We start from the raw sequence: 26,296 nt of genomic DNA on the forward strand, positions 1-26,296 counted from the left end.
CAATTCAGGGATGATTCATCTTTGTTCCTGCAAACAGATGCTGGTTTGGGCACTTCTTGTGTGCCCTGCTGGAATTATGCAATGGTGACATTTTTTGGGGTAAACAAGCACTCCTTTTTCCCGACTCACTGTACAAATTAGGTGTTCTGATTACTGAGGCACCCTCCAGTCCTCCCTGGCAAGTCTTCCAGCCTAATGCAGGGTTTTTTGCATTTGGGAGACCACAGTTTTGTTGTTATTCTGAGATTTCATCACGGCCCTGTGCAGTGACTTACATATCTCAGGGATGCTTCCTGTTCCTGTGGGATCTATCCCACCCTATCTCATGTCCCAGAGCAGTGATTTTCACCCACTATTTATTTTGGCCAAGTTGTCATGTTGTATTTTCATAGTCAACCACTTAAGTGTTATACTGTGTTTCCTTCTGCCTTTCCCACCACAGACCTTTGCGCAGCAGTAGTTGCACTGTAGTCATTACTGATCCTCAGTGGTTTTGATTTTCCTGAGAAATTCTCATTTACATACCCTGTCTCACTGTACTGGGGTCTTTACTGATAAACATTTGAGTTGCTTTTGCCTCTTTTCAAGTTGTCTTCTGTTGGACTTTAGTGGCTAGTATACCTGCCAGCTTTTGGGTTTGTCAATGAAAAAATACTCATAAATTCATATGCCTTTATTTTTTTGTGGGCTACATGACTTCTCATTTCTTTTTTTTTTTTTTTTTGGGTTCATGGGTAAAAACTGCTGTTAAATTGAAGGGTGGAAGTTGCTGGGAGAAAGGTGTTTGCCTTTTATTTATTAACTTGGAAAACAACAGACTTTCCTAGCAGTCTGAAATAGCACTGCTATAGGCATCTTCCAGTCTTTCTGCTACTTACTGGCAGAAGACAGCATGAGGTTTTGTGGTCTTTTATGGAGGTTAGTAGTGGTCTGGATCAAAAACAGAACCTGAGTGATTGTTTTTTCTTCTTTGAGTTCAGAGACAGGAGAAAATAAACTGCACTTCCGATTTCTCCGATTGGCTTCATGTGCCAGAACTTCCTTTACATGAAAGAGAGATACCTTTGTAAGAAGGCACATCAACTTTTCTCAGCCTCCAGAAAGATTGTATTTCTGCTCTGAGTATTTTTCAGAGTGAGTTTTAAATGGCAATGTTAAAAAAAAAAAATCCCTGAAGATGAAATTCCTGCCAGCTAAGTTAAGACAATTAGTCACCTAGTGGAAGCTTGTCATCTACACGAGGGAGAGATGGGCTTGTCCAGAGAGCTACAAATTCACCTTAGACATCTCTCCTGGGTGGGGAAGGGATGAGCTGATGATGTGAGCTGAACATCGAAACTCTGGACGCCTGAAGTTAGGCAAGAGGAATCAAAGGTGTCTGATAAACAGCACTGTTCAGCTTTTGGGAACTGGCTAAAGTACTCACCTTGACAGCAGCATTTCCAAGAAATGGGCTGTGCACATCCGGTATTCTGAGGACACGGCATTCACAGCCAGCCCCATTTTCTTCCTCCATTTCAACTGAAAGAAAATCAGGAGAGTCTGTAACAGCTGGAGCAAAGAGAGACAGGGAAGGCAAAGTGGGTTATGAACAGCAGCTCTGTGTATCACGCTATTTCTCTTCCATGTTTTCCTCTATGGGAAGCCAGTAGGAAACAGATCTGTGAATCCCACTTGGATCAGCCCCACATTCCCGAGCTCTGCACTGTTTAAGCAGGAACTGCTGGTGACAGCCAGACAGGGAAAGTGGGAAAGAACAAAGCACGTGCTTCTTTAGGCAGGGTTCTTCCAGCTGCCCAGGCACTGCTGGTCACTCAGTGCCTCTGGGAGCAGGAGCTGCTGCTGGATTCACCCTCCTGGAGACCCCCCACGCACCAGTCCTGGCACCCCTCTGTGTTCTGACACGTGGCTTGTTCCTTCTGCCTCAGCCTTTGCTGACAGTGGTTTTAGGCTGTAGGATGGTATGATGGATGCTCCCTCTCCTTTTGAGGTTACACAGTAGTGTCAGTGTCTTTTAAGAACAAGAAGCTGGGTTTTGGCTGGCAGCTGTTGAACTGCACTGTGCCTTTGTGTGCTGCAGGGACTGAGAATGCAGAGTGTTCCTCTCAAGCATTTCATTAGATTTCTTTGTCTTCAAGTCAAGTGTGTGTTTTCAGGCAAGAGCCAGATGCAGAGAAGCCCTAAGGGCATTTCTGAGCAATTAATCCCCTCTCTGTGCTGTCCTTAGAGTGGGAAGCAGCCCTGCCTTGGAAAGCCACTGCTAAGCTGAAACCAGAATCTTGATCTGTACTTTTCTAGTTAATCCTTAGAAAGGATGTGAGAGGATGAGCTAAATGATAAAATAAAAGTCAGGTGAGTGACAATCTTCTCCCCAAAACATCAATCAAACTTGTGGAAAGTTTGATCCTGGTCCAAACCAATTCAGCAAAGCCAACATCAGCCTCTGGAAGTGCAGACTTGTGACTTACACCATTTGGTGACCCTGGGTGACATCTAGAAATACTCTTCCTAATCCTTCAATTCTGTGGGCACTGATTTGTGTTAACAGAGACACCATTAGTTCCTGGGAATTCCCCACAGGAGTCCATTTAAGCACTAGTTGCTGGAAGGGTTCCTGTTGCCACCTGGGGTTTCAGCTGCAATAGCTGGGATCAAGACTAGTTTGAGGGGCAAAGAGGGGATGTGTAAAACCAGAGTAGAGGAAAGTGGAGTCATGGCTTGCCCTGAAATTGTCTTTCCACGTTCTCACTGGGTTGTGCTGTTCAGGGTTATGTGACAGAGGGGACAGGGACCAGTCATCTGTGAGATGGAGCTGGGACAGACACAGGAATCCCACCTGTGGATGAAAAGCCCAAGTGCCCCTATGCCTCACCTGCATTGCACAGGGAGCAAGGGCTGTACTGTCCCTCTGCCCTGGCCCCTCTGGCAGCTCTGCAGGGGAGAGGACACTTCCTGAATGCAGAGAGATACCTGCAGGGAGGGGACTTCTCCTGTTGCAGAGGATTTTTTATCTTGAGCATGGTGAGGCCATGGCACAGGCTGCCCAGAGAAGCTCTGGCTGCCCCTGGATCCCTGGAAGTGTCCAAGGCGAGGTTGGATAGGGCTTGGAGCAGCCTGGGATAGTAGAAGGTATCCCTTTTTGTGGTAGGAGGTGGAATGGGATGGGATTTAAAGTCCAACCCAAACCATACTGTGAGTTCATGATTTTCTCTGGAAGGAGCCACTGCATAATGCCCTTATTAGTCAAGTCTTAAAACTGAAATAACCCAAATATCCTATTAATGGCATTTAGTTGGTGCTATGGAGTCTGAGGGAGCATTTTGTATACTATTTGTGACATTACAAATAAGGTCATTTTTAGCACTACTGGAGATTGCACTGACACAGGCAAGAGGAAGGCTCTGTTGAAACAGGCAATGGGAATGGTCTGTTTTCTTTTCCAAAAGGAAAACAGAAGTAGGGAGAGTTGAAGATGCTTGCCCCAAGTCAGGTATAAATGAATCTTCAGATCCTGAGCTCAGCCCCAGTCCTAATCCCATGGTTCCCTCTGCTTGGGACCTGGTAATTAAAATCAAGGACCATCTTCTAGGAGAGACAAGTGGATGATGGTCATAGAAAAGGAAAGGCCACCAAGTCAAGCAGAGTGACTGAGTCATGCCTGTTACTGGAAAATGAGAGTCCTGAGGCCTGGCAACAGCTCTCAGTGCATCCAGCATGGAGGAACCCACAGCTTGCAATGGTCTGGCCTGGAGAAAGAGGAAGAATGTGTGGACTGCAGGGATAGCAAATGTCCTCCCCATACAGTGCCATCCTCTCCTCAACCCCAGGGTTTTGGCCATGGTGACTCTGCACAGCACAGCTTTCTCCCCCAGTGTGAAGGGGAGAACATGTCCAGAGCCCAGGGTGTCTTGAACCCTGCATGAAAAATACACCAGGGTGCTTAGGGAGTCCAACACATAGTCATAGAATCATTAAGATTGGAAAAGACATCTTAAGATTATTCAGTTCAACTGTTAACCCAGGTCCACCACTAAACTGTGTCCCCAAGTGCCACATCTACACATTTTCTTAACACTTCTAGGGATGGAGAGTCTGCCACTGCCCTGGGAAGCCTGTTCCAATTCCTGACCATCCTTTCCATTAAGAAAATTTCCCCAAGATCCAACCTAAACATTTTACTCTGCCATTAGCTGGAGCACCACAAGGACACATAAACCCCTGAGCTGCTCTTCGAAAATCCCCTGGCATGGCCATCCTGCTGTCAACCTGCACAAAAGCACTGCTGGCCACCCCACAGCCAGCCCCACTCTCTGCCCTGTTTCTGTCCCCCTGGGGATGAGGAGCAAGGGAGGCTCCCCAAAACCACATTCCCACATAAATGGTCCTTCACTGGAGACTTCTTCCTTGCCCAGGCTGCTTCCAGGTTGAAAATATGTTGAATTTCTTAATTAAAAAGTTTGCAGCTCAGGGTTTGGCTGGGATGGTCCTTCCCTCTACCCACACCATCCTGGCCTGTCAGAGCCCTGGTGGGTGGGTGATTCTGGGGGCATTGGCACCACGGTCTGCGCAGTGCTCCTGGGCTGCAAGGAGCTCCCTTCCCTGTGCTGTGTGGTGCGCAAGCCAGGCTTCCCCAGCTGTGCTTCCCCACCCCACAGCACAACCTCCAAGGTAGCATGCACCCATCTCATGGAACAAACTCCACTAGAGCCCGTGGGCAGGGACAGAGCCATGTTTTCTTCCCTGGCATCAGATGTATCTCAAGATGTTCCTGACACACCCCAAGGCCTCATGCAGATGCTCCCACGCTTTTAGGTTATAAAAAAAATCTCTGCCCTCCCCAAGCCCCTGTGCGAGGTAGTGGCCATGAGCAAACCAACTGGGAATGTCCAAGTCAGCCCAGCCTGGACTGCTGGCTGAGCTGGGCAGGAGGTGCTGGAACCACTGTGTCTATGCCAGGTTGCCTGTGACAGAGGTGTGTCACAGCAGAGGACTCCCAGTTCCACCTCCTGGTGCCAGGTGAGCTCTGAGGGCTGGCTCCTGCGAGAGCTGAGGGCAACCCTGCCTGGGCACAGGTTCCCCCAACCCTGAGGGCTCCTGGAGGTCTGGCACTGGTTTGGTGGGGATGAGCCTCCTGGCAGAGGAGGAGAAAAAGAAGTGGGAGAGGCATTCTCAGGGAGAGGGCAGAAATTCAGCAAGGTGCAACAGTGTGGCAGGAGGTGCTGGGCAGTGCTTTGGGGAGTGGGGCTGGAGGGAAGCCATGGCTGGAGCTGGGGACTCGGGTTTCAGACCTGCCAGTGACTCAGCTGGTGACCTCTGATTCTTCTTCCCTGTGTCTGAACCTGGGGCCATTTGCAGTCATGCCAGAAGCCTCCATGAGGCATGAACTGCCAGGCTGTGACTGTCCCTACTCTAGATGCTCAGCATGGCTGTTGTGTGCTCAGCACTCACACGAGCTCAGGGGAGTCACTTCCCACCTGTATTGTCCCGTGGGACTGGGCTCTTTGAAGTCCCCACCGCACCTGCCCTGTGGTGCATGACTCAGCTGTCAGCTGCCCCAGGGACCCTTCCCTTGTGCTTGTCACAGTTGCCTGAGCTGCCAACCACATCCCCATGCTCTCCCCATCCCATGGCCAGAGTGTTGGGGGTCTGAGCTCTGGGAAAGCAAACATCTGGAAAACCATGTCCTCCCAGCTGCTGCTACTCCAGAGCATTTTTGCAGCCAGGGCTCCTATGCTGCAGCCCTGCCCTGGCTTCCCTCTGCCTCGGGAAGAATGAGAGCAGTGGGGTTGACCCTGTGCTATTGGGGTGTGCCCTGGCTCTCTGGGATGGACCCTGTCCCATTAGGGTGCACCCACTGCTTGCCTCTACCCATGGCAGCCATTCCTTTTCTTACAGGGAGGTACTCTGGGGCACGGGGAGGGGAATGAAGCCTTGCAGCCCTCCTCAGGTGGAAGGTAATTCCAGACCGTGTAGGTACCACCCGAACCTCTGCTACCTCAACGCCGTGCTCCGGAAACCTTCCACGTCTGTCACAGTAACCACGATGGTGTGCAGGCCCACGGGAGGGGGAGTGCAAGCTGGGCACTGCCCCCTCCATCCTGGCCCTCGCCCTCCCCCCTGCACACGGGTTCACCCGCCTTCGCCGGCAGCAAGTCAGGGCTATGCCGGCGGGGTGGCAGGAGGCAGGACCGACAGAGCCTGGGGGTGCCCTGCTATGCCTCCCGCCTACAGCTCCTCTGGCTTTGCTGCTTTTGCCAGGCAGCCACAGCAGTTCAGTGGCCGCTACAGGGACTTACGTCCAGGCGATCTGGCGGCAGAAGGACCAGGCTGCGCTTACACTGTTGGGAGGAAGGTCTGAGGAGGTGCTGTCCTTCTCCCAAACCTGTCTCTCCTGCTTCCTGCTGCCCCTGACTCTACTTGCCTGGCCAGATTGCTCAGGCCAGTCTGTCCCAGTTTTTGTCCCCAGGGTGATCCCTGGTGTTTTTGGCAGTGTCCGCCCAGGCTCAGCTGCCTGCATGGCAGTGGGCAGGTCTGCTGGATGTGTTCTTCTCTTCCACGTGAACCCAGCACAGCCCCAGCCATGCCAATGCCATCACCGGGCCTGCTAGGGGTGGGCATGGAGAGGACCCTGGCCTGGGTGCTGACCTGGTCACTCTCCTCCATGTTGTCTGATCCCAGGGTAGCAGGGCAGGGGACGCACTACCCTCCCTGTGATGGTCAAATTGATTCACTTTTGTATTTCTTCAGATTTCTGTCAGAAAGAGGTGGAGATGAAAACACCACCTTTAGATGCCTGGATGCAGGGTGGCAGTTGGAGACCCGTTTTCTTTGGAAGAATCTTCCTAAAGAGAAGCACATCTGTGAGTGCTCCTCTATAATGGCCACTCCTTGAACCAGCCCTGCTGATGCCAGCCCTAGTGTTCTGGTACCATCCCATTTGCAGTGTTTAGGATGCTGAATTAGCCACATCTGAAATACTTTTTGGTAACCAAAAGAATGGTTTCCAAGACTGTTGCTTTTCCACATATCCCCCAACTCCCAACCTCTATCTCCCGCTTTACCTTCACACCAACTCACTAAATCCCCCCTTGAACAACACCCTGTGTAGCAGGACAGGAGAACAGGGTGCAGCTGGTGCCACCCAGCTGCAATCACAGCTGCCTCTTGCATCACCTTGACAGTGGCCTCCGGGTGCAGAAGAGCAGGAAGTAAAAAGGGGTATTTTAATGACCCAGGTTATACACAACACACCTATTATCCGACCGGGGCAAAATGGGCTTCACATTTTGAAGCAGTTCTGCGGGAGTCTTTCATCCAGGTGTGTGAAGGTATCCAGGTGAGAGGTTTGTAGCCAGAAAAGCATCACTGCTCCTGGACATACTCTTTCTGCTGCTCTACTCTCTTTGCTTTAATCTGGATGATACCAGGAGAAAGGTCTATTGGAATAAAATGCACAGGAATTTTATTTCCTGGGAGTAATGCCTGCCTGGGAATACAGAGCTGCCTAGGAGGGTGCTTCAGGGACATGGGGTTGCTAATGCAGAGACAGGAGTTAGGTGAAGTATATGAGGGTCATTTCTCTCATTGGATCCATGCTTTGATCCCCCTCATTTTGAGTCAGGCCATAACAACCTCCCTGGTGTCCTTGCTCAGGAAAGTTTCCCTAGGGTTAAACCCCACTCTGGGCACACAGGCACAATCCCACACTAGTGCTGGAGCTGCTGCCCAGGTAGTGGTGCAGGAGAGGAGTGGTCTGAGGGGAGTTGTTCCCAGTACTGCCTGGGTTTATCCCAGCTGGCTCTGGTCACCAGCCATGCACATGCTTTGCTGGATGCGGGTCATGGTGCCCTCATCCAGGCAGAATCCAACTCTGTAACTTTGAGAAGTGGATGGCACACAGAGGAGGATCTGCCCCCATCCCTCTGCCTGCCTGGGTCATGAGCAGGTGGGCATGGTGACCCATACCTGCTGGAGCATTCTCAGCTCTGAGTCTCACAAAGTGCTGTTTCTCTTCCATCTCCAGTGCACCTCCTGCAGCGCTGACTCTGCTCCCAGCAGGAAACGGGAGAAGCCTCACAGGGGCCATGAGCCCTGGGGTTACCAACAGCAGCACTTCCCCATCTTGTTCCTTCTCCATGTTATGGGTTCTCCTCACCCACCAGCCAGCACCCTGCCCTGCACACCCATGGGACAATTCCCTGTGCTGGCCTTGCCCTCCAGCCCCATCCTGGTCTCAGCTCTAATGATTGGGTGTCACAGTCCCCTGAAGGACAGGTGAAGACAGGAATGCCTGGTGCTGTTTGTCAGAGCTTATCTGCACCCTGCCATGACACAGTTTTTGTGAAAGAAGTTATTCAGAAAGTCTGGGGCATCAGGGGAGATCTGGGCACAGGTCCTGGAGGCTGTTTGTGTTTCTGGTGTTGCAAAACCAGCTCCCTCAGTGGCTGAAACTGGGTGGCTGCAGCTGGAGGTCAGGAAGGGCTGATGCGAGTTCAGAGCAGAAATGCCGGGGAAGCACCTTGGCTCCTGAGGGCAGTGCTGTGGGGAGCAGCAGCAATTCTCATACTTCATCCTTGGAGCTGGCTGCATCAGACCTGCCTGGCAAAGTGTGCATTTACCTAAAAGTCCACAAATAAAGTGTGTCTCTGTGCATCGGAGGAGGAAGGCAGCCTCGTACTCCAGGCATGGCTTAGTTCCCAAAAGAGACCCCACTGCTGCAGGTGAGGCTGTTCCTTAGATCTGCTGCCAGCACTGGCAAAGGAGGATGCCAGGCTGCCAGGGCTCACTGGAGCTGCAGGCAATGAGCCGTGAGAACATCGAAGTATCTTGGACCTTTTTCAAGAAAACTTTCCTGTCTCATTTCAAAAAGATAGCAAGACTTGACCCTATTAGACACATTTTATGAACTTCTTTCCACCTCTGTTTGTCCTTATGCTCAGGGGAGGATTTTTTAAATCCCAGGAGTTGGTGACTAAAAATCACTAAATCCCAGAAACATGCAGAGCTGATAGATCCATTTTGGTGACCGCCCAGAGCCCTGGAGATCTCCTGGGAGAGCAGTCCTCCAGTGCCCCAAGACTGCATGGGCAAAATTCCCTTCCTTCTGTCCTGCTGTCCACTGGTGCTCCACTCTGTTCCCATGGGGTATGCCTGTCCTCCTTGGAACATGTGTGTCAGAATGGTATGGTCACTCCCACACCTTGATGGGCAGGACATGGGGAAGAGGTGGACCTATCAGGTCGAGGGGTCTTGCTGGTGGAAAAATTCCCCCCTGGACCTGGCTTTAGTGCCCCAGCCTGGGCAAGGAGAGACCCACTGGGGACATCCCCTCTGCACGGTGCCAGCAGCAATGTTGCACAGGTCTGGTAGGCTCAAAGCTTCTGCAGCAGGTCACCATTCCACATTGGGCAGCACAGAAGGAAGGGCTAGGCTTTTACAGGTCTGTAAAGTGCCAGAAAACTGGAAGTTTTCCCACTGTGCTGCAAATGGAGCTGAATGACCTGACTCAGATGAAAGGAGCCCTTGCCTGCACCTTCCCCTCCAGCCTAAAACAACAGCGAAGTCAGTTGTGAAGTTCTGAGTGATTTCAGAGGTCTGGTGGCTGTGGGATTCTGGTTGGCCTCACTCTCAGGAGGATCACCTGTACCTGTGCCCTCCAAAATCCAGTGCAGACCTTCTATGGAAGTTCATGTGCCTGAGGTTGTATAGAGCTGGGCTTGCTGCCTCCTCCTCACCCTGGGAGCACCTTGGGGATGGGAATCTTGGGTGCTCACTTTGGGTGCCCTGAGAGCCGAGACAGAGTGAGGTGGGGCTGTAACCAACTGAGGTATGACACACATGTCGGCTGGGAACGTGGACCTCCTGTCTGCAAATGACACTGAGCCCTGTGCTGGGCTGGCCTAGCTGCAGCTGTAGCTGAAACACTTTTGTCTATATTTAGTGCATTTTTCAGATAACCCTCGTTCTATTTTTGGGCTATGTGCTGACTTAGGGCCCCTTTTTCCTCTTGTGCTCAACTGTATCACAGGTCAAAGCCTCTCCATTTTTGGGATCCTCAGGTACTCAAATATTTGGAAGAGGGTTAAGGAGAAGTGAGGCAAATAAGCTTTTTGGCTTCTTCCTTAGTATCCAAAAAAAAGGTGAGAAATTTGTTTTTAAGGCATTTTGGTGGAGGAGCTAAACCTGGAAACTTTGCTAACTCTCCTTCAGAGAGAAGGAAACTTTCAGAGAAGCAGAAACCTGGGCTTTATGTGGGAGACAATGGGAAAAGGTGCAGAGGCATCTTCTGCCTGGGGTAGTTTGGTGGTTCTTGAGAGTTTCATCTCTGTGTGCAACATTGAGAGAGCAGAGGGATCCAAGGACAATTTCAGTGAAGAGTCCTTATAAGGCAGTGGTGGCTGGGCTCGGTGACAGCCACCCTCCTGGTGGGAGAGCTTGGCTGGCAGGACCAGGGTGGAAATGCCTAAGAGCAGGAGCCTTCAAGGCAGCCTGTGTTTTGCTCTTTTTAAGGTCAGCTCCTTGGAAAATGCCATGCTTGGGGAGGCCACCACCCAAGGAGCAAAATGACAGGCACACATGTCCCCAGCATCCCTGTGCCAGGGTGACAGGCTACTTTGATGGGGCAGAGCAGTGTGGTGACACAAGAACCAGGGCTCTTCACCCACCTAGGGAGCAGAGCCACCATCCCTGAAGTGGAGCAGGGCACAGCCAGTGCAGTGTTGCTGCAGGTCACACCAGACCAGTGCCAGCACCAAGCTTGATCCAGGCTGTGTCTGACTGTGTCTGCCACCACACTCACACCCGGCCTGCACCCTGCACTCAGATGATGTAACCCAGAAGCACGGGGCTACCAGGGATTGTGGATATTTTAAAACTCCTCTGTGTATCAAAGGTCTTGGGATGGTGCCCAAAGAGCGAAGGAAAAGCTTTCCCCTTGTCCTCTCCTCAAATTTGGAGTCCCATCTCCAATGTCACTGCGATTCTAATTCCTCTGCTGGCTCCAGGGGAGGGTGACATGGTCCTTCAACAAAGTGCCAAGGCATACACAGCAGGACTCTGCCTCTCATAGTGTCTGGGGGAGGATGTTTAAAATGCCACAGAGCCCTTGAGGGCTCTCAGTCCTGTCACCCAGCTTTGCAGTGTTTACCTCCACTCCAGCCGAGGTGGTGAGACCGGACACACCCGGCCGAGGTCAGGCCAGGGCTCATGGAAGGGCGGAGCTGCTGTCTCGCATCTGCCATTGGTCCCAGCCTGCAGGATCCGACCGGTATGGCAGAGCTTGGCTCACCCCACCATGGCCGGACGCCTCTCCCTGCCTCTGTGCTAGGCTGCTGGAGGGTGCCCTGCCAGCACAAGCAGGTGCTTGGCAGCAGCCAGAGCAAACATGACCATTAACGCTGCCCATCCATGACTGCCAGCACGTGGAGGTGTCTTGTGCTCGGGTTTTCAGGAGCTGGCTGGACATGAGGCACAGCTCTATATGGAGGGGCTCGCTCCTGGTCATGCACAAGATAGCATAGCTGCAAGGTGGTCTGTTTTTGTGCCTGTGGGAGAGGGGCAGCAGGAGGAGAACCAGAGCCAGGATGAGACTAGGACTTTGCTGGCCTGATTCATCTGAGACCAGCAGGCACTGCAGCTCACCAGCTCATCTCCTGTCAGGCACCACATGTGCAGTGGTGGGCTGGAAAGTTTCTCCATGATGGCCCGAATGTGCACTGCTGGGCTGCCTCCCCAGGCCCATGCCTGTGGCTGTAGCTCAGCCTGAGGGAGTAAGTGCAAACCCCAAACATCCCCAGGTGTGTAGAAAATGGAGCCTGGCCATTTGCAGCCAAATTCCATCCCCCCTCTCCTCATCCCCACCCCATGCCTGGCTGGCTGTCGAAGTGGTCCCACATCTTACACTGTTCTGGTGTGGGAGCTGTACTCCTTCTCTAACCAGGGCTATGGCCATGATGTATCCAGCCATGCCATTGGTATTGGTCCCTAGGAAGAGTTGCTGGCCTGACTGGAAATATCCCCAAGCTAATTTTAATCTAGTTGGTGGTGTATTTTTCAGGTCATTGGGGTGGGTGGTGGGCAGGGCTTGGATGAGTGTTCTGGGGACATGCCACGTGCAAGGATGTGCACACACCGATGTCTTCACAGACACTGGGACTCGGGGGAGGCACCCTGGGCATGGTCATGGGATCTGTTCCCTTCATCTCAGCACAAAACCAGACTGTGGATTAAGAGGAGACTTTAGTGTTCCCTTCCTCCCCTCAATATAGCGAAACCTACACAGGACAGGACATTTATAGCTGCCCTCCCTTATCAGGAGCTCTCTTGGGTTTCACTCTGGGGTGACACCTGGGAGCAAACTCCAGTGCTGCTGGAGGCAGCTGAGAGGAGGTTGCAGGGTCCTCCTGCCCTGCACAGCCCCAGGGTCCCTGCAGGCTGGGGCCAGCGTTGGGCAAGGTGGGGCACAGTGGTGGTGCCAGGTACCTGAAGCACCCACCTCATGCCCCTCAGAGCCATCCCATTTCTCTGTGAGCATCAGGCACAGTAGGTCTCTTGATCTGGCATCACACCACTGCTGTGCCCTCTGTGCCATGAGACTCCAAAGACTCTGTCTGGTCCTTACCACACCTGTGGGAGCTCAACAAGGAAGAAGATCCCTCCTTTGGAGAGATACCATATGCAAAATGGTGAACTTGCTCCAGGCTGTGCATCAGCTCCCCAGTTCTCTCTTCTCCTTTTGTTGCACCTAGCTTTACATTCTTGTTCCGTGAAGGATATAAAGACATTCTCAACAGGATACTGAGAGCAAGGGTCTTTCCAGGGAGAGCCAAAGAACCAAATGGGCAGGGAGATCCCAGTGGGGCAGGAATCATCCCAGCATCATGGACGAGGGAAGGACATAGAGAAAGCTGCATGCTGGTAGTCCCTGTCCCTAAGGAGACCTAGGCAAGACTGAGGCTTGGGGCTGCAGGAGCAATGGAGTCCCTGCTCAGCCAGGGCAGCTGCAGTGTGCAGGTTCCCTCCTGGCTGCCTCTAACCTCAGGACAGGAAGCTCAGACACTGTGGTGGGAGCTCTCTCCTGGGTGGCTTGTCATAGTCTGAAGACAAAAATCAAGGTGACTAAGCACAAGGACAGCCATCAGTCCAGCTGCAGCAGATCCTCCAAAGCTGAGGATACCACTGAGTGGTGGATGAGCCCATCCTTGTCCCAGTGATCCTACTCCAGCGTGAATAACTTGGACTGTTTGAAAATTCCCATTGTTGAAATTACCCATTGGGAAAGGGAAAGCAGAGCAGAGCAGAGCTGGTGCTGGTGATCCAGCCAGGGCAGCTGAGCACAGCATGGTCATCCCAAGGCTGCTCCTGCCAGCACGAGGTTCCTGGCCTGTTCCCAGGATGCTCTGGGGAGCCCTGACCCTCCACATTGGGACAAAACCAAACTGCAGGACAAAGAATTCCTCAGCAGGGTGTCATGGGTTCATTTTTCCCTGCTTTACTCAGACTTTCTTGGATGAGGATGCTGATGGTGAGGCCGTGCAGTTTGACTGCATCCAGAGGAGAGCCTGATGGAGCAGCCTTGTCTCCACACCAGACCTGGGCTGTGTCACCGTGTCACCATGTCACGTCAACATGGTGGTGTCCAGCAGCAGTGTCCCCTGTGGAAGGTGTGGTGTAACCCTATATCATGAGGTACAAGGAGCAAAGAGAAGGAGCATGTCTGGATGGCACCAGCAAAGTGCAGGAAAACTGGTCCACCTGGGACACAACACCTTGATCAATCTCCAGCAAGCCTTAGCTGAACAATCAAGGCTGGGCAGCTACAGAAAAGTGATTTTCTACTCTGTGCTTTTTCCATCCCCTGAAATGGAAGACCCAGGTTTTATTTTATTTGATTATGATTGTCCTGGCTTGAATTTGAGTGTAGGAAGCTCCTGTCTCTATTCTAAGGAGGGATTTAAAATGAAATGTAAAACAAATATATGAGACTGTGAACAGATGAAGATGAGGACCAAGTCCTCCATGGTCAGCACTGCCTTGTGCCTCAGCCCAGACAGGCTCACAGTTCAGTGTGAACTCCTGGGGCTCAAACAAATCCACACTGAACTGTGGGAGGCCTGGCCAGGTGATTCAGTGGTTGCTCTTTTATTCAGCTCCAGCCCAGGCTTTTCTTCCACTCCTGCCATAGAGGGCTGAGCCTCCCCAGCCTAGGTGGATCCCAGGGCTCAGCACTGCTCTGTGGCAGGACCGACAGCCAAAACTTCATCTTGCATAAGACAAATACGTGGCATGAGTCAAAAGAGCCACCACTGCTGTGGTGTGGAAGGTGGCAGCTTCCAGGATCCATCCAACCCAGACACACACAGGGCCCCAGCAGCATCATGACCTGTCCTGACCCAGTGGGCTGCAGCACCTTCGGTGACAAGGCATGGCCAGGCTTACACTTCTGCTGGTCTGGGGTTGGTTTAGGCAGGATTTAACCTTGACCTTAAAGAGGCCCTGAATGCTGATTCAAATACTCATCCTACTTTTGAGACACACAGACTTGAGGGCAACTTGGGAACACACTTGAATAAAGAACTGGGCAGAACACTGCATACCTCATGGCACCTGTCTGGAGGGGGTCACTTCAACCCAGGAGCAGGCAGAAAAGCCAGAGATGTGTGATCCAAACCCTGGAATATCCAACTGTCCTGATTTATAGAAGCTACAAAGTTGTACTGCCACTGAAGCCCCTCAGGAGTGTCTGAGTCTTGGGGGACTCTTGAGTGTTAAGGCTCCCAAGGGCTCCTGGGTCCTTATCCAGCCTGCTTGGAGTCAGAAGGGCTACAGGAAGAGCAAACCTTGAGATGGATCCGTTGTGTGAGACATTGTGTGCCCTCTGGGCTAATGCACACTCGATGGAACTCACACTTCCCTTTGTGGATAATAACTCCCCCGTGGAGAATACCCTCCTCTTGGAGAGCACACTACCCTATGGAGCACACCCTCCCATATGGAGCACATCCCAGTCCTGTGGAGTATACATCAGCCCTGTGGAGAGCTACCCTACCACAATGGAGCACATCCCACTCCTATGGAGCACATCCCCCCACTACGGCTAATGGCATGAGCTGCTTTGGGGTGAGGCTGGGATACCCTGGAGGTAACAGCTGCTGCTGGGATCCAGGGAAGTGGAGAATGACGAGCCTCGGGGCATTGTGAAGGCCAGGGAGCAGAAAGGACCGGCAGCAGGAGGGCAGGCTCCTTCTCTTGGCACAGTATGGAAAGTGGAAGCTGGGTATCAGTCGCTTTTGAGGAGACCCATCAGGAGGGGCAGCAGCTGCGTTCCCCACTCCCTCCTCCTTGCAGGGCAGGCAGAGAGAGTGCAAACCTTTGCCTGCTGTCTGTGGCAGCTGTCTGCTCCCACTGCCGGGCTCTGGCGGAGCTTCGGGGGTGGGGAGTGGCAGTGGCAGGGGGTGACAGGCTGCTGCCGTGTGCAGTCCCACGCCATCCTCTCGCCTCACAGGCAGTGACCCTGGCTGCTGCACCCCGACTGGCAAGGTTACTCCATGCTGAGACACACACCCCAAAATCGCCTTGGGTCAGATTGCTGGGCTCATCTCACCAGCTGCTATTTCCTTCTGTCCCCAAGCCAAGCGAGGAGCTTGTGGAAAACAAGGAGGTGTCAGGCCAGGGTGCCCTGAGTCAGAGCGCCGCCGGGCTGGGATCACGGGGCCGCTCGCGGAGGGCGCTCAGCAGCGTCCCCAGCCAGGAGGGACACGCTGCCCTGGCCGGGCGCTCTGCGAAAGGCGGCCAGCCTCTCCTCTGATCACTCCCCCAAATATTTGCCTCCCTGGGCAGCCTTCCCGACCGGACACTGCTGTCTGGCCCAAAGCCGGTTTGCAGCCCTGTTTTTTAAAATTGTTTTGGTGTCTCCTGGCAGAAAGCTGCTGGTGACCCAAATTCTAAATATAGAAGCAAGTCCGTTTTTTATGCGACAAATGCAAAACCCCAGTCCCACGTTCATCTTTGGGAAATAGGTCTTTTTGTCAGAGAAGTGCAAATGTAACACTCAGATTTCTTTCCAGTGAGGTCACCTCTTGGCCGCGGTCATTTCCAGAGGGCACTCACAGCATTTGTTCTTAGGTAAACTCCTCCATGCTCCTTCACTGCTGGAAAGCCACACTCAGAGCCTCAAGCAAATCCCAGGCTCTTCATGGACCATCCCCATCTCAGGTGCTGGGCAGTTTCTCTGGGATGGAAGGGCATCATGTGGCCAGCCTGCTGCCCTCTCCCATGGCAGAGCAGCTGGGGAGTCAGGCCCCATCTCTTCCCTTCAGCCTCAGGTGCTACACAGGCTGTGGATATCTTACAGGTGGTACAAGGACGTTTTATGGGAATGGAGGGTGGTGGTTGCCCCATAGGTATGATCACCAACCATCTGTTCTGCACCTGGCTCAAGTTCCTGTCTCTCATCCAGGCCATGCAGCACAGAGCACCTCCTCCCCACTGGAGAGCACATCCCTGTCCCACAGGTGTCCTGGGCAGGAACTGTCCCCAGCCTTGAAATAACCACAGGTACCCTGAGTGCCTCACAACCCTTCTCCAGTGCTGGCCAGAGGGTCAGGCAGAGGTCTCTGTGCCCACTGGGGGCTGGGAGCTGATGCAAAGCCCTGTGCTGGGAGCAGTGGGGTGCTGGGAGTAGTGGGGTCCCAGTGGGGCCACCAGGCAGTAAGTGACCAAAGTTGGTAACAATCCGCATTTACCACTCACTTAATCCACCCTGCATCCACACAGCCCTGCCTCCAGCAGGGGCTGAACAACTCGACCCCTTCACCTGAGTGTGTGTCTGACCAGACACAGCTATGTCTCCCTGCCAGCATCCCTTTGATGTCAGCAGAGGAGAAGGGAAGAGGGAGGAGACACTGCTGTAGAGTCCTGTGGACCTGGGATGGAGACCACCTGAGCCAGCCAGGTCTCAGGCATCTCTGGGAGGGGCAAGGCAGTGAGGGAGAAGCCACACTGAGCCTGTGCCTCATGGACCCTACTCTGGCCACCAAACCCCAGCAAGATACTGAGGTTCCTCAGGGACTGGTAGTCTTTCCCAGTTTAAGTAACGAGCATATCTCTTGTCCCCAGTGCCACCACTCAAAGGACCAGGGGGACTCCCAAGGAGATAGATGAGGATTTTTAATGATGTGAAACAGTGTGTGTTGCATCTTCTTGAACTACAACACAGACAAACAACTTCAGGCAGAAGCTTCCAGGCAGATCCATCCCAAGAGACAAACAGCATGGAAACAGCCACCTGAGGTGCTGAGGTGTGGCACATACAGACACCAGAGGTGTGTGTGGGTGATTGGTGGCACCTCCCAGTCTGCTTCACTGGGGCTGGGTGGGTATCTGGGCACATCTCTGGGGCCCTGGAGTGGGGTGCCCCAAGGAGTCTCAGCGGGATGGGGGCAGCTGGGATAGGGTGGCTTGGGGAAGGAAAATGAGCAGCTTCTGCTCATTCATAAAGACCCTGAGATTAGCTTAGTTGGTTAGAGCTTGGTGTCAATGACACTGAGGTGAGGTCTTGGCCCTGTATGGACCATTTACTTCAGAGTTGGACTTGATGATCCTTTTGGGTCCCTTTCAGCTCAGTATATTCTGTGATTCATTTCCCTGTTTTCTGCTGTTTGGCACAGAGCCCGTGCTGAAGGATTGTCTCTGTACACTGCACATGTACTTCTTCATTAACCGCTCTTCCCAACCCCAGCTAACAAGCACCCAGCTCATGGTGTGGCAGCAAGCCCTGTGGCTCATTCAGATTGTGGCCTTCAGGCACCTGGGAGCTGCAAGGACTGAGCCAGCTGCTGACCCATAGCCCCAGGACATGGCTGGGAAATGATTCTTCAGGTGCTCAGCAGTTACCTGGTGACTTCAGCATCACTAGGAGGAATGGCTGGGGCAGAGCTCCCTGGGCTCGGGGAAAACTCATCTCAGGGATGCCAGGAGCAGCACTTGATTGGGATCCAGCAAGGTCACCCTAAGGACCTGCAGGGAAATCAGAGTGGGCAGGGGTGGAGTGAGCACTGGAGGGGTGTCCTGGGACCCCCTTCTCAGTCAATGATGAAGATGCTCCAATGCTCCAAATGCTGGAAACAAGTTCTTGAAGGGCTTTGCAAAGATCCAAATATACTATTATTTCCTGATCTCTCATCTTTTTAGAATTTTTGGACCAAGTATATTTTTTTTAGTAAAGGACAAGTAAATGGGGTTTGGCTAGGTGATCTTTAAGGGCCCTTGCAACTCAAATCATTCTATAATGAGCACATTGCCTGCTTTGCATGCCATTTTTTAGGTGAAGTGAAGCATAAGCATTACACACTGGCTCTGCACCTTGCCAGAGGCTCTCAGTGCTGTTCCCAAAACGTGGATGAAGCAGAAGCCAGTGTGATCATCTTCCTATTTTCAGCAGTCACCCAAATTCACAGAGTGCCTCCAGTTATGTGCCTGAGCAGCAGAGCCTGAGGCTCCTGCTGGAGTGGACTCGTGCTGTGACACACAAGGCCCCACTTAACTCCCCATTCCCTGTGGGCAGGTGAGGTGCAGTCAGCTGCTTGCTCATCCTCTCTAGGCACAGCCACCTCAGGCCTTTCAGCTCAACTCAGTGTGACTTTCTCAGCAACCTGAGAGCCAGGTGCCAAAGCCAGGTCATGCCCCCATCCTACCTCAGGATGCCACAGGGAAGGCACTCTGGTTTCCTTTCCCTTACTCAGTGTCAGCAGACACTGCTGTTCCTGGGGACAGACAGGGGAGTCCCTCCATGCTCTCCTATCCCACACACAGACAGAAGGCACAGTGATGTGGATCCCAGCTCAGCACCTCAGGGTTGTAGGCACACGAAGGCTGGGCCACCATGGCTTCCTGCCCACTGTTCCCCATGCCAGCAAGATTAAAGTAATTTCACTGTGCTGACACACAGCATGGCTGTCACCCACTCCAGAGCCCTCGGCCACAGCCCCCAGCCAGGCACAGCAGGGCCTGGCAGCCACTGCCAATGGCCTCAGGCTCGTGAGAGGCTTCCTCTGCTTCGCTGTCTCTGCAGCAGCTGTTCCTGCAGTAAACTACTGGGGCTACACGCTGCCCTGGAGGGGACTGCCACCCCCTTTTGACAGTAGAAGACTGTCAAAGGTGCATTTCCCATCCCCGTGAGAATGGAGAAAGAGTCATCCCATTTAAACCTGTGCTTTAGGACATATGCCAGCACAAATGGGGCAGTTTATCATGGAACATGTTTCACCCTAGTGAGATTCATTCTGCTGCATTTATTTATGCCCTCCTCTATGGCAGCAGGATTAAAGATTAATTTCTGCACTCCTGCTGCAGCCAGCAGAAGCCGTCTTGTAATCACTCCATGTGAAACCAGGAGGAGTAGAAGCAGGAAAATGAACCTCCATAGGCAGCAGGAGCTCTTAGCTTCAGCCAGGGACCAGATTGGGGGTCAAGTGTAGTTATGCTGTAACTTCTGGGTGTCTTCTGCAGATTGTGCCCCACTATGCCCAGCAACTTCAGCTCCTTGGGTATTAACTGCAATTGCCATAGCCAGTTAAAAATGCTCTTCGTGGACCTCCCAAAGGAGTGATTTTCTGCTTCAGACTGTTTCAAGCTTCACAGGTTTCTGCTCCCCTCCTGGCAAAATGGGGTAGGAGCTCTGCAGGGTGGCAGCTCTCCTCCCAAAACGGTTTACACTTCTGCAAGATTCTTCAATTACAGAAGACTAAATGTTATTTGTGACCTTGTATTGAACAAGACACAATTAAATTCTACCTCTTGTGAATTTACAACGGGGAATTCTGACCTGTGATGCCAGATGAGTCCTAACTGTTCTATGCATGACTCAGACACCCAAACTGCTCCATTAATGACTGTTTTAATAAATGTTCTATCTTTATACAGACAATATCCTGCCATGTGACAAACCTGGCATGATGTCAAACCAAACCATGATCCCATGGTCAGCCCATGATGAGGATGAAGGCAAACCTGGTGATGCCAAGCATCCTGAGGGGGCTGTGACACTCCAGGGATGTTCCTGGTGTGGTTCTTCACGAAGCCTCTGAGCCCCCTCTGTCTCGCAGGTGGGTAACGGTTGAGTGGCGCATCCAAGTGTTGCAGCTTCCCCCACTCATTCGTGTCCCACCGAAGTTTCTCTTTGGAGGAGGCCTCTGCAGCGCAGTAGTGAGAAGGGAGTGGGTGTTTGCGAAGCCTCAAGCCTCTGTCCCTTCCTTTCGGCAGGCGCCAGCACATCCCCCCGCACCCTTCCTGTCCGCCCCCCCGCGTCCTCGCGGCGCTGCGGCCGCCACTGAACTCTATATCGCTTTTTTTTTTTTTTTCCCCGATGGCTTCAGCTCTTCATTTCCGTCCGTCTCCCTCCTCCCGTTCCTGTTGTATCTAGATGCCGGAGCTCCCCTCTTCCTCCGCACCCCCGGGGGTCTCAGCCCTTCCCCTCTACCCCAACGCTCCGGAGGGTCTCCAGCCTTTTCCCCCCGCGTTCCCGGGAGTCCCCAGCTCCTCGCCGCTGCTTGCCCGGGGCTCTACCGCCTCTTTGTCCCGTGGCACGGAAGAACCCGAACGGCCCCAGCCCCGCTCCCCCGCGTCCCTCCGAGACCCCGCTCCCCACCGGACCCCCCCGACCCCGCCCCGGGGCGGCCCCGCCCGCTCCCATTGGCTGTGCCGGAGAGGGGCGGGGCCTCTTTGTGACGTCACGATCAGCTGTCGGAAGGTGCCGATTTGTGCGGGGGAGCGGCGCGCGCTCGGCAGAACCGCGGGGTCTGCACCGACACCGGCACCGCACCGGCACCCTATCGGCACCGCACCGGCACTACCTCACCGGGACACACAGGGCCGGTGAGTGCCCGCGGGACGCGCTCGAGGCGGGGCTGGGGTCGGGGCTGCGGCTACGGCTGGGGCCGGGGATGCGGGGCTGGGGCTCGACGGGCTCGCAGGGCCGTGAGGGGAGCGCTCCGGCGGGGGGTTGGGGGCGGCCCGGGACCCCCCGGCCTTGGCCCCCCCGTGACTGTTGTTTGTTTCTTCATCACCGGATTAAGATTCGCGGTCGTTCCCCGCTCCCATTGGCTGCGCTGTGGTGACGTCGCCTCATTTGCATATGACATTGAGACGTCACAGCGCTGCCCCCTTGTCCCGCCGCGACCCCGCGGGCCCGGGGGCGATGGCGAGCGCGGCGCCTGGGGCTCGCCCGCGGTGCTCGTTCGTGGGTGGCCCCCGTGTCCCCTCCGCGCCAGTCGCTGCTGTGGCTTTTCTCAGCAGGAAACGTGGATGTGTCTCCCCTCGCGATGTTTAGACGCTTTTCGGGTGCGAAACGTGGGGTTTTGGAAAAGGAATGTGAATATATAAATATAAGTATGTGTCAATATATGAAATATGTCATAGAATCACAGAATGAGTTGGGTTGGGAGTGACCTTAAAAACCACCTCGTTCCAACCCCCTGCAGGGGTGTCCTGGCAGAGACACCTTCCTATACTATATGTGATATACTGTATAAAATACAGCATCTATTGTATACTATAACAAGTAAATTTGTGTAAAGAATGTAAATCTCTAAAAGATGTAAATCTCTAGTATGGAAAAGTGTTATCTATTTAACTTATTTGCAGCAGATTCTTGGTGCTTTGGATTTAGATCCCTCTGTCTTTGTAAATCTCACCACTTTTAATGAGATTCAGACATAACCTTTGATATTTTTGTTGAGTTTAGTTGTGCTGCTGGGGAAGGGGCTGTGTGTGGCAGGGGGAAGGTGCTGACAGTGCCAGGCTGAGGTTTGTGCAGTAGGGCAACTTCACCACATCCCAGGATGCTGAACCCAGGGGTCCCTCAGATACCAGACACAGCATCTCCTTCTGCTAATGCTGCTCTAAGAGCACCTCCTTTGGGACAGCTCAAAAAATAAGTCCTAAGTCCTGAAAGGGCAGCTTTCCTCTGGATTTCATGTCTCTCACCTTAGCTTGGCTGAGCCTGGCAAGCCCTGGAAACTCATCCTGCTCCCGTGTGGGGGGACTCATTGTGGAAAGACTTGGACTTTGTGGCATGTTGAAATGGGTTAAAAAGGGCATTTTTACTCTTGTAATTCTTTTATGCATATACATATATATTTATATAGGGGAGCTACTTCCCTGCTCAGACCACCTGAGCAAAGAGACTGGCATCCTGGCATCCCAAAATAGTGGATTAAACTGTCTCCCCTGAGCTCAGCAATAGCTGTTGCTGAAGCAGCACTGAGGAGGGCTGAGCTGGGCAGGTGCCAAGTGCTGTTGCTTGTTTGGCCAAGGTTTTGCCGGGGTAGGAAACCATCCCAGAAACCCTCCCAGAAACAGGTGTTGGGCTCTGGTACAGGACTGTGCTGGACCTCCTTTCCCACCAGGCTTAATCTACACAGTGCCAAGAAATGTGTTGTTTTGCTGTAAAATAAGTCTTTCCTCTCTTTTTTTATTTCCTCCCTCAAACAACAAACCTACAACAAAAAAAGACAAAAGCTGTCTGCTGTAGCTCACTGTCACTGTTGGGAACCTGTTGCATCAAACTGCTGCTTATCTGGCTGAACACAAAAGGAAAAATAGAGAAGTTTTCCCCCAGATAATAAAATAGTGACACCTGTTTGTAATAAGATGGAAAATCCTGTGACATAAACTTGTATCTAAGGGGTCTTTAATGCTGACTGCACAGTGAGTCCTACTCTGGTGAGGAGGGCCCTGAGTGGGCCTGGGAGGAGCTGCTGGGGAGTTTGGTGTTTTTGCAGTGTCAAAGTCCATGTGCCAGGTACTGTTTGGCCTCTGGGATTTATGGAGGCTGTAAGAGTGGGCTGCTCCCCTCCCAGTGTGCAGCTCCTCGGGATGCTTCACTCCTTGGGATGCTTTACCCAGCACATCCCAGAGAGGAAAGTTCTAAAATTTCATAGCACAGCTCATGGCAAATCTAAAATTTCCTAGATCCTGCCAGCCACTGGCAGATTTTCCAGGACTGTGTGTGATGATATCAAGCAGCACAAGGTCACATTTGCCCTTGGGGTAAGGACCTTCCTGCAGCAGTGACACAAGAGCCGGCATCAATGCAGAGACCAGCTCCAGGAAAAACATCTCCTTATTCTGCAGGGTCCCCCTCCTTCAGGCAGGGTCTGGAGGAGCATGTGGGAACTCCAGTCCCTGCTAAAACCCTGGACTGGCTGAGGAAAGCCCTCCCAGGTCCTGTCTTGATCTGCCATTAATAAGAAGAGTCTCATGATGAAGAGATTTTTGGGATTTTTCAAACTACTCTCTGCCTTCCTCCCCTCTACTCCCCTGATCTGCCATGGAAGAGGCTGTGGCTGTGACTCAGCCTCTGTTTTGCTTGAATCAGCCTGCCCGTGCTGGCAACACCTTGGGGTGCAGCTCTGCCTCTATGCCCAGGGCTCCCCCAAGGGAATCCCATCCCAATGGGCCTGCTGGCAAAGCAGTGGGATCAGCTGGACCTGTGGCACAGTTGTTGTGGACCAAACACTTTAATTCAGCCCTGTCAAACAGTCCCAGGCAGGTTCCTGACAGTTCTAGTCCTTTCCTTAATGGGGTGGGAGAGGACAGCAGAGGGATGATTCACAGGTGATGAGCAGAACTCCCCTGAACTGCCGGATCTCCATCTCCTGTGTTTTGTGTTTCTGTGCCAGGTTTAGGATTCTTGTACATCCAGCACAGCAAGCCTGTGAAACGCTTGTCTAATTTAGGTAAAATTAGTTGAAAATCCCATTTCCCAAGTGGGTGGAGGGAAGGCACCTGATTTGTACCTCTGGCTCTGGCTGGGATGAGTGCGGGGTATTCTTAGCTGAACCGAGGAAGGCCTGCTCCTGCTGCCTGTCAGCAGCATCCCTCCCTCCGCCAAGTATTTATGGAAAGTTTCAGGGAGCCTGTTGCCATTTCCAAGGGGAGTTGCTGTTGTTCTTGCAGAGGGTGACTTTTGAGAGCTGCCAGTCCTGCGACACCGCAGCTCCTGCCCCGGTGAGCTCCTGGCGCATCCCTTTGCTGCCGAGCCTGTTCCCTATTCTTAGCTCCTGAGGTTATTTGTAGCCACGGTGACTCAGAAAACTAATTATTGTGTCGAGGTTTCTGAAGGGGAAAAAAATAACTTGATGCATTGTGGTTTCCTTACTTCCACTTTGAATTTAATATTTTTAATACCGCCTGGCTTATTGTAAAAGTTTGTTGGACTTTCTGGAAGGATTTTGATAAATATAATTCATTTAGAAACTCATCTGTCCCCAAGTGAGTGTCCCTGGTGGGCTGTCCCCTTGTGCTGGCAGTGCCTGGAATGGGGTTGACATGCTGAGCAAGGGGATTTGTGGAAATCTGGGAAGGATGGCAGCTGTCCTGTGGTGGTGGCCCTAGCTCTGGCAGGGTACAGGTGGTCAGTGTGTGGTTTCTGGGATAGCTCAGCCCCAAGGGCGTGGTACACAGGCAATCTCCTTGTGTCCCAAGGGGGGACACCTGGGACACACCTCCCTCACAGATGTGGGGCACCTGCAGACACAGGAAAGCTGTAGGGAAGGGACCTGAGAGGAAGAGAAGCCATCTCCTGGTCCAAAGTCATTCTATGGGCACCAGTTCTGCCTGGTGACGAGGCACAGATTGACTTCAGTCCCCTGACAGGGACACAGTCAGGTTCCTCCTGTGCTGCAGTTCCCATTGAGGCTGCCAGCCCTCCATGCCCTGATGTAAATGGTGCAAATGTTTGCTGCAGAGATAGCAGAGGCTTTCCAAATACAAGGATAAACTTCAGAGCTTGATCTGCTACTGGCTGCCCCAACCAGGGAAGTGCTTGGTGGAACCTGCAGGGATGGAGGTGGCACGTGGCCATCTCACTGTCTGGCGGCCAAGAAGTCTCTTGCCTTGTGAAGGGATGAGCAGGTCACCCTGAGCCCTCCATGGTGAGCTGATGGAGGAGCTTGGTGGCTGCCAGGGAGGGTCTGGAGCAGCTCAAGTCCAGGAGCTGCTGCCTTCTAGCGTGGTGGGAGATTGCAGACTCACAGACTGGTTGGGGTTGGAAGGGACCTTATGGAGTTTCATCCCACACTCCTGCATGGGGTGGCATTTTTATTAATCAAAAATAATGTCTGTTTTGTCTTTGAAAAGACAAATTGTCGCTGAGCTGGTGTGGGCACCTGGGGAGTCCAGGTACCTTACTCCCCTTGCCTGCATCCTGTGATTTTCTGGGGACCAGTCCCTAAGCAGGCAGGTGCTCTGAGCTGTTCCTGGGGGAACAGTTTTCCTACTGTCCTGTGAAAGCTTTTGTCATGATTTAACAAAGGAAAACTGTAAGGTTTTGACTGTGTCATTGGCCATTTGACTTTGAGCCTGCTGGAGCCCCTTGAGAGGGCTCCCAAAGCCAAGCTTGCAGAGCATGAGAAGCAGTCACTGCAGCGAGACATTCCAGGCTGACTTTGCTTAGGCAACAGGGAAAATCCCTGCCTGGATCAGCCCCTGGCCTGTGCTAGCTACTTGGGTGCTTTTCTGGGTGACCTTCCCCTGGCAGCCAGATTGGGGCCACTGTCTTCCCCTGTCCCTGTGTGCCAGATCTTGTCCCCAGCTCTGTTGTTGGGTGACATCCATATCTAGGCAGGGAGAAAGACTGACAATTGCATGAGGTAAATCAAGACCGTTAACAGTGTCCTCCTAGTGTGGTGGGCTTGGGACACAGCATGGGGAACCCTGCTGTCCCCATCCTCATTGTGCCATCCTGAGGACCTGCCTGATGATACTGGGGTCAGCTTTGGGTCATCACTTCTGCCAGCCTGGCAATGCCCCAGCTTAATAAGCATGTGAACCCACTCCTGGCCTCACACTGAGCCAGGGCCATGGTGGCCTCAGGGGACTGGCCCCCTGTGATCCCTGTGCCTGCCACTAGCTACCCCAGTCCCTCCTGCCTGGGAACCTGGGGAGGAGCAAACAGTGGGAGACTCTGGGACATCACCAGCAGGGACCTGGGAGCTTTGGAGTTTCTGCCACAATTAGATATTTAATAAACTTTTTAAAAATAATATTTGTGTCATATTAAAAAATATTTACTGACTAGATGAGTGCTCAAGCAGGTGCCAGGTTTCCAGGCTGAACTGGCATGATAAAGCCATGGCTGTGTGCCACAGCCCTCAGGGCTGGCCAGGGTGGCCTTTGCCATCCTGGCCTGGTGGGGATGGATGCATGTGGACATCCTGTGGGAGGGAACTTCCACTGTGCTCGGCATGGAGCACACCAGAGTCCATTCAAAGCCCAGCTAGGTACCAGCTTCATGTTT

General features: G+C 52.8%; 1 protein-coding gene across 7 annotated transcripts in view; it reads left to right on the forward strand.

Annotated features, from left to right (window-relative positions):
* The window catches only part of TP53INP2 (tumor protein p53 inducible nuclear protein 2), a 43,909-nt gene that overhangs the window by 2,841 nt on the left and 14,772 nt on the right, over window positions 1-26,296 (forward strand). For 4 of the 7 annotated variants that reach the window (XM_033074764.1, XM_033074766.1, XM_033074765.1 and 1 more), the window contains one exon: window positions 19,921-20,102. The gene's annotated coding sequence lies outside the window, so the exon portion shown is untranslated. Of the gene's footprint in view, window positions 1-17,115; window positions 17,322-19,920; window positions 20,103-20,720; window positions 20,872-26,296 lie in introns of those variants that run through there. The other 3 variants (XM_033074763.1, XM_033074769.1, XM_033074767.1) reach the window with 2 other exon arrangements.

This window comes from Catharus ustulatus, chromosome 17, assembly GCF_009819885.2.
Source record: "Catharus ustulatus isolate bCatUst1 chromosome 17, bCatUst1.pri.v2, whole genome shotgun sequence".
NCBI lineage: Eukaryota > Metazoa > Chordata > Aves > Passeriformes > Turdidae > Catharus > Catharus ustulatus.